At 46.3% G+C, this 7,721-nt stretch overlaps 1 pseudogene; it reads right to left on the bottom strand.

Annotated features, from left to right (window-relative positions):
* The window catches only part of LOC105546342, a 28,412-nt pseudogene that overhangs the window by 3,283 nt on the left and 17,408 nt on the right, over positions 1-7,721 (bottom strand).

Raw genomic sequence — 7,721 nt, 5'->3', positions numbered from 1 at the left:
GACTATTTGTGAAGCTATGCTATGGAGATTACCAGGAAGAGGAAGAATAAGCCAGATGGTTTCATACAACTTGACCAAACCCTAAACTCATGTGGACTGAATTTAATGTGCTGATCACACTTCTGGCCAATCATGGTGTTTTGTGAGTAATAATGACTGGCACATCTTTTCGCTTTTTGTTGCTGCTTGGATTCCCTTTCTTTGTTACCAAAATAAAATGTGCTTTTAATGTTGGCATGTGGTAATCCAAGGGTTTATAGTACTGATTCTTTAAATGGAGAAAATACATCTGAGGAATATAAAAAAGGACTTCAGTGTGGCTCTGTGGGTAGTGGCCAGGAAATCCTTCAGTATTCTGGGACTTCAAGAAAAATGTATTGTGCTCTGAAGCTTGGGAAACAATACTGGGGTAGGGTGGGGTAGAGTTAAGTACAGGGGAGAGTCATTGCGAGGTTTTACATTGTTAAGAGATTAAAGCATTGCAGTTGGCTCCATGCATTGTTGCTTGAAAACAAACCAAACATTACACCTCCTAAAAGTCAAAATCCACTTGTAGAGATCTATTGCTGCTGAGTACAAGCAGTCCTCTCTTGTCTCAGAGCTGAGGGCAGAGTGCTTTCACCAGGATGTGTGATTTACAGTTTAGTTCTGCAGAGCTGGAATTGGATGGCTGAAGCCGTTGTGGGGCACTGGGCAATGTTCTGTTCTTTTTGGAAACACCAGGATCAAATCAATCTGCAACGTGGCTGGGTTAGCCCCTTTTGTGCCAAAGGATTCGGTGAGCTGGGTGGCTCACCTAATCTAATTAGGTGGCTCCCAACCTATATGAGTACAGATTCTTCTAGTAAACATGTCAAAACTCCACAGTCACCTTTCTCTGCTAGAGAAACCATATAGGTCCCTAGGATCCGCACATTCAGTGACATTAGAACTTGATTGGTATTGTGAATGACAGAACAGTAACAGCTGCTGGGCTCTGGGTTGGGGAAGGTTATCGCTGGAGAACTATCAGATCTTTACGGAGCTCTCTTTAAGCCCCACCTTGGCAAAGCTCAAATCAACCTAAGCCTTCAACTCTCTTTATACAACGCAAAGAATCAACTTTCCATGAAGCTTCTTCAGAAGAGATACAGAGGGAAAGGCCCAGAGGGCAGAAAAAAAAAAAAAAAAAGGAAAATTGGACTTTCAGCTTTATTTTGGAAAAAAGAAAAAGGAAAATTCTCCAAAAAAAGCAAAATGGATTATCTTCAATAACTAATATTAGAGCTAGAACTTTGTTTTTTGGTTTTTTTTTTTTTCTTTTTTTGAGATGGAGTCTCCCTGTGTCACCCAGGCTGGAGTGCGGTGGCACGATCTTGGCTCACTGCAACCTTCACCTCCCAGATTCAAGGGATTCTCCTGCCTCAGCCTCCCAAATAGTGGGACTACAGGCATGTGCCACCACGCCCGGCTAATTTTTTGTATTTTTAGTAGAGACGGGGTTTCACTGTGTTAGTCAGGATGGTCTCGATCTCCTGACCTTGTGATCCACCCACCTCGGCCTCCCAAAATTCTGGGATTACAGGCATGAGCCACAGCACCCGGCCTAGAGCTAGAACTTTCAAGAAAGAATGATTGTAGTTTTTCTGCATCATATGTTCTGAACAAGGGAGCTGAAACTGGAACATATCCAACCTTTGGAAGAGCAAGCTCTGACCAGCAAATCTTCTAGGGCCAAATCCTCCATGAGAGAAAAAGTAGAAGTGATCTGAGGAACCCATGGAAGAGTGGTCAGCTGTGCTCCAGCATGGAAAGCCACTGTGCTTAGGTCACGCTGCACCTAGAACTTGCTATAAATCTCTCTGTAGTTGGTCCTGGGCCGTACAGCATAGGAAAAAGAATGATGCACTCTGGGCTGTCTAGCAGCTAGTACTTGTGGAATTTCTCAAGGAAGCCATGGTGGTCAGGGAGGAGGTGGTTGTGGGTATGCTGTTGACCTTGGGCTTGGTGGGTGGAACAGACATGTGTTCCTGCAACCCAAGACCCTCATTTTGAGGTAGGAATGAGTGGACTTAACTACTATTATTTTGTTCTCAGCATTTTAGGGCCTCAGCAGAAAGGAGACTGAAACAGTTTCATGAAAACATTCTTCTATCTAATAAATCAAAAAATCATGGCTGGCCTCCATCAGTTCAGGAGTCTCCACAAAAATGTCTTGACAGTGGAACAAGAAACAGTCAAGGACAGTTTCATCAGTGACACCTACCTTCCAATAGCAAAAGCCGTCAATCCCACCGTAATTTTCTGTTTGGCATAATAATTTCCTAGGATGGCTTTGTTGTAAGTGCCTTTCCACACAACCGGCGCCTTCCATCTGGTCACTCTCACCACCTCTGGGCATTTCCTGGTGATAAAACAGAGAGTTCCCTGAGTCAGGGCAGCTTTGCCATTGTGGGGCAGAGACTATTCAAGGAAAAGGGGGGTCAGCTATGATCTGCAGGGACTGTCCTTGAATCCTGACTGTAGCTTAACGCCAAACACTTGGCTGGGAGGTGTGCCATTTGCAGGGGTAGCATCTTCTGGGTGAGGAAGAGGAGGCTTTGGCTCAGGTGCATCTGAGAGCTATCTTTTTTTTTGAGAGAGAGATCTCCCTCTGTCACCCAGGCTGGAGTGCAGTGGCTGGATCTTGGCTCACTGCAGTCTCCGCCTCCCAGGTGCAAGTGATCCTCCTGCCTCAGCCTCCCAAGTAGCTGGGATTATAAGCATATCCCAACACGCCTGGCTAATTTTTGTATTTTTAGTAGAGATGGGGTTTCACCATGTTGGCCAGGCTGCTCTTGAACTCCTGACCTCAGGTGATCCACCAGCCTCAGCCTCCCAAAATGCCAGGATTATAGGCATGAGTCATTGCGCCCAGCCTTCTGAGGGCTGTTTTGGGGGTCCCTTATGAGGCTCTTATCTCTACATCTCATACCTTCTTTCCTCTTCTACTTTCTTTGTTCTCTTCCTACTTCTAAATCCCTTTCCCTACTTTCCCAACTCCTTCCTGAGCTACCAGTAGCAACTTTGGGTGTTATTTATTCCTGTGGATGTCATCTGAGCCTAAGGAGATCCTAAGCCTTGATACAGGCGGATGAGAGAGTGACATTAGATTCGAAAGAGAAAAAGCTGTTTCCGTTTGCCTTTTGCCAGGAGGGACATCTGGGTGAGAACCTGGTCGTTGGCCAAAAAGGGCCCCAGATTAAAGGGATTCTGATGTTACTGCTCACTTTACAAACAAGGAGACGAAGGCACCAGAAAGGAAGGTACTTGATAGAGGCCCGGCAAGGCCAAGACTGGAGCCCAACGCTCCGGCAAGGACCTTCTCCTTAGACCAGGAGCCTCTTTGCTAGGCACACAAAAGGGGCGAGAGGAGAGGGAGGGCGCTTTGCTGTGCTCAGAGAGCTTGAACGGGACTTGGCAAGGTCAACACAAAGGCAGGAAGCTATGACAAAGCCCAAAACCCTGAAACCCTGAAGGGTAAATGCAGAAAGCACAAAGCAGCGGGGGCCCCCCGTGTGAGGGTGGAGCTCCAGGCAGGGGGAGGCTTTGACTCCCTCTTGGCTCGGGAGGTGGCTGCATTTTCCCTGTTGGGAAGCAGAGACTGGCACAGGCTCATTTAGATTCAACCCCAATATGGGCCTGGCACCCTGCTTGGCATTTGCTTGTATTACTGGATTCACTGTGGGCAGCATCTTGGTTCAACCTCAGGAAGGTGAGTGACTGGGGCAAAGTCCTGGTGATCCCTGCTGGCTGCACTGCCGTGGCCCTGGTGAGGCTGTCAGGGCCTCACCTGACAAAGGTGAGGTTAGCAAATACCTCAGGCCAGCACGGCCAGTGGAGGCCTGGATTTTCACAGAACCCCCCCACCCATCAGCAAAGTTGGGTTTTTCCCACAGCGAGGCTGGTGAGTGCAGCTGGGTCTTCCCCTGCCTCACCCCAGCCTCAGAGTGGAAGAGGAGCCTCAGTAGCTCTCCTCTCAGGCCTCCTGTCCCTTGTCCCCCAACGCTGCACCTACAGTTCTTGAGCTGACTCTGCCCTCCCACCCCATCCCCAGGCATCACATCTGGTCTGCCTCCCAGATTCCATCACAGCTCGAAGTGACCTGTTTCCTACATTTCGCCCCCAATGCTGAAATTGCCCCAGGTTGGTCCAGATGGCAGACAGGGGAAACACTCTCAGGGTGCTCTCCTCGTTTGACTCATCTTGTCCAGTGTCTCAAACTCTAAGACTTAGCTCTGCCCTCAGCACTCCAGGTACGCCTGCTGCATGGAGGACACAGTTGCCCTTGGTTTCCTTCAATCATGAAAGAAGCTACTATGCGCTCTGCACCAACCTGTGCCAGGCACCCATCACGTACACTTTCTCATTTAGTCTCTGCAACAGCCCTGCAATGTGTCCTGTCCATGGTCCAGGTAAGAAAACCAAGTCTCAGAGCAGCTTATTATCTTGTCAAAGGCCAAGCAGCTGGTCACTAATGATGCCAGCTAACACACACTGAGCAATTCCTTTGCGACCAGGCACCGTGCAAAGGGCTCACCCTTCTGAGGTAGGTGCTATTTTGATTCCCATTTTATCAATGAAGAAGCTAGCACAGAGAAGTCAAATAACTTGCCTGAGGTTGCACAGCTAGTAGGGGTTTAAGCTGGGATTTAAACAAGATCATCTGACTCTGGAGACCATGCTCTGAGCTGAGCCACCATGTACACTATTTCTTATATGACTTTTCATTCCTCTGCTGATGAGTTGGGGTTGAAGCCCAGGTTTGTCCAGATCTAAAGGTAACACTATTTCCATTTAAAAAATAAGTCGGGTGCAGTGGCTCATGCCTGTAATCCCTGCACTTTAGGAGACCAAGGCAGGTGGATCACTTGAGATCAGGAGTTCAAGACCAGCCTGGCCAACATGGTGAAACCCTGTCTCTACTAAAAATCCAAAAATTAGCTGGGTGTGGTGGCACATGCCTGTAATCCCACCCAGCTACTTGGGAGGCTGAGGCAGGAGAATTGCTTGAACCCAGGAGGCGGAGGTTGCAGTGAGCCAAGATCATGCCATTGCACTCCAGCCAGGGTAACAAGAGTGAAACTCCATCTTGAAATAAATAAATAAATAAATAAATAAATAAACAAACAAAATAAAATAAAAAATAATTATTTTTATTTGCATTGGCATTTTTGTCAATTCACACTGAGAAATGATGAGCCTTTTTTGTTGTTGTTTTTAGTAGCTTACATGGTGCTTTTAGTTCTATAAAACTCCCAGCTTTGTTGAATGATGAGATTGCAAACCAAAAACCAAAAACCGAAAACCACCCACACAGCTATCTTATACTTCTGTAACCTTTTCTGAACTTAAAACTATCGTGTTCATTTCATCTCATTAATTGCATCTTAGTTTTAGCTTGTCAAAGATCTTTTAGTAGTTCTAACCTAGCCCGCTAGCTAAGTCTTATAACTGTGTATAAGCTGGACATTTGGTAATATTATTTTTAAAAAAGGAAAAGGAGGAAAAAGTATACTTATTTAAAACTTATTATGCACCAGGGGCTAAGTGCTTGACTTTTATTCTCTCATTTGATCTCCATGACTACTCTACGAAGTGGGTGCTCTCATCATTCCCATTTTGCAGATAAAGTGGAGGGTAGGAAAGAAGGAGAAGGGAATGGAGCCTTTTGCCATTTAATTTACATAAAGGACCCAACTGGGGTGCCTGATCCCTCGACCCACATTTCCCAGTTCCCTGCTCTATACCAGGTCATCCTGCTAAGCACTGAGATGGGATAAATGAGACCCAGTCCTTCCCCTTGAGAATCTCGCAGTCCCAGCAGGTGGTCCGCCTGCTACACACACCTCAACTACATGATCACTCAGTCCAAGTCTTCTAGAAGGACTGAGTCAGAAAACCAGAGTCCAGTTTAGTTACTTGGATTCCTTCAAGCAGGAAGAAAAAGTAGCAACATTAAAAATTAAAATATTCTATTTCCCAGCTGTTAATTATTTGATTCCACTGACAATTCCAGCAAGTCAGTGACCCTGACTACAAAGCCACACAGCAGCCTGAAAATGCAGGCAGCTGGGGAGAAGGGGGAGGAGGGAGAATGAGATCAAGATCAGCTTCCTGGATGAACCGCTGCATCAAGGAGTCTTAGTCATCAAAATCCACAAAACCCCCCAAAAAAGAAGTGATGGAGGGCAGCTCACACATGTGAAAAGCTAATCTTTGACAATGTCAACTGTCAGAGAAGTCCAAGATCACAAAGATGAGGCACTAAAAAGAGAAAAAAGTGCCAGGAAAGAGCTGCTCAGATGCTTTCCTTCCACATAGGGCATGCAACGGTGTGATGCCAGTGTGTGGAGTTCCACAAAAGCTTCCCCCAAAATAAAAAGCCCCCTAACCAAAGCACACACCTCCCTAGGTTATTGGCAGCTTTTAAATTTTATGTATTTATTTATGGTATATTTTGGTACCCAAGGAGTGGGTAGAGGAAGAGTTAAAATTCTATTTTTTTTTTCAGATGGAGTTTCACTCTTGTTGCCCAGGCTGGAATGCAATAGCATGATCTCAGCTCACTGCAACCTCTGCCTCACGGGTTCAAGTGATTCTCCTGCCTCAGCCTCCTGAGTAGCTGGGATCACAGGTATGGGTCACCACACCTGGCTAATTTTGTATTTTTAGTAGAGACTGGGTTTTGCATGTTGGTCAGGCTGGTCTCGAACTCCCGACCTCAGGTGGTCCACCCACCTCGGCCTCCCAAAGTGCTGGGATTACAGGCATGAGCCACCATGCCCAGCTGGAAGTGTTAAAAATCTATGAATCATGGAGTAGGTTAAAAAAAGATGTGGAATACAGGTGATCCTCCCACCTTAGCCTCCTGAGTGGCTGGGACTAGAGGCATGTGCCACTGCATCTAGCTAATTTTTTATTTTGTTGTAGAGACAGGGTTTCACTAAGTTGCCCAGGCTAGTCTTGAACTTCCGGACACAAGCGATCCTCCCGCCTCAGCCTCCCAAAGTGCTAGAATTACAGGCACGAGCCACTGTGTTCAACACAACTCATTATTGACTGAATTCCCTCTAAGCAACAGCAGGCTGGCTAGACAAGGATGCAGAGAAAAGCTGATGGCAACATGAACAGGGAGGGCATGGTGGCTGTGGAGTGGAGAGAAGGGAATGAAGTGGAAAGGATTTTGGAGAAGGAATTGACAGAACATGCTAATGAATTAGACCGTGAGGTAGACAGAGGAAAAGGTCTCCCAGACTATGTGTCTTGAGCCATTTACTGGGATGGGAAGTGAGGAGAGCAAGGGTGGGGTGGAATTGAGAAATCCGTTCTGGCCATGTGAGACATGCAGAGATGTCAGGCAAGCAGGTAGACACAAGTCACAGCTCGAAGGCAACATCTGGGCTAAATGTTTAAATATGGGATGGTATCTAATCTCACTAGTGGCACCTAATGCCATGAAAATTATGAGAGCACATTGGAAAATGGTGTCTAAAGAACAGAGAAGAGGATGCTGGACTTAGCTCCCACAAACTCTAATCTCTGACAGTTGGGAAGAGGGAGCTGCCCCTCTTGGGAGACAGTTACAAATGAGGATGTGGTGTCATCGAAGCAAAGTGACCTTTATATGGAAATATGCACGATATACTGTGGTTTTAGGTAGTTTACAGAAAAGGATACTTCTTTTTTTTTTTTTTTTTTTT

The sequence above is a fragment of the Mandrillus leucophaeus genome, unplaced genomic scaffold, assembly GCF_000951045.1.
Source record: "Mandrillus leucophaeus isolate KB7577 unplaced genomic scaffold, Mleu.le_1.0 Scaffold354, whole genome shotgun sequence".
Classification (NCBI taxonomy): domain Eukaryota; kingdom Metazoa; phylum Chordata; class Mammalia; order Primates; family Cercopithecidae; genus Mandrillus; species Mandrillus leucophaeus.
This window is presented reverse-complemented; position numbering and strand designations above follow the sequence as displayed.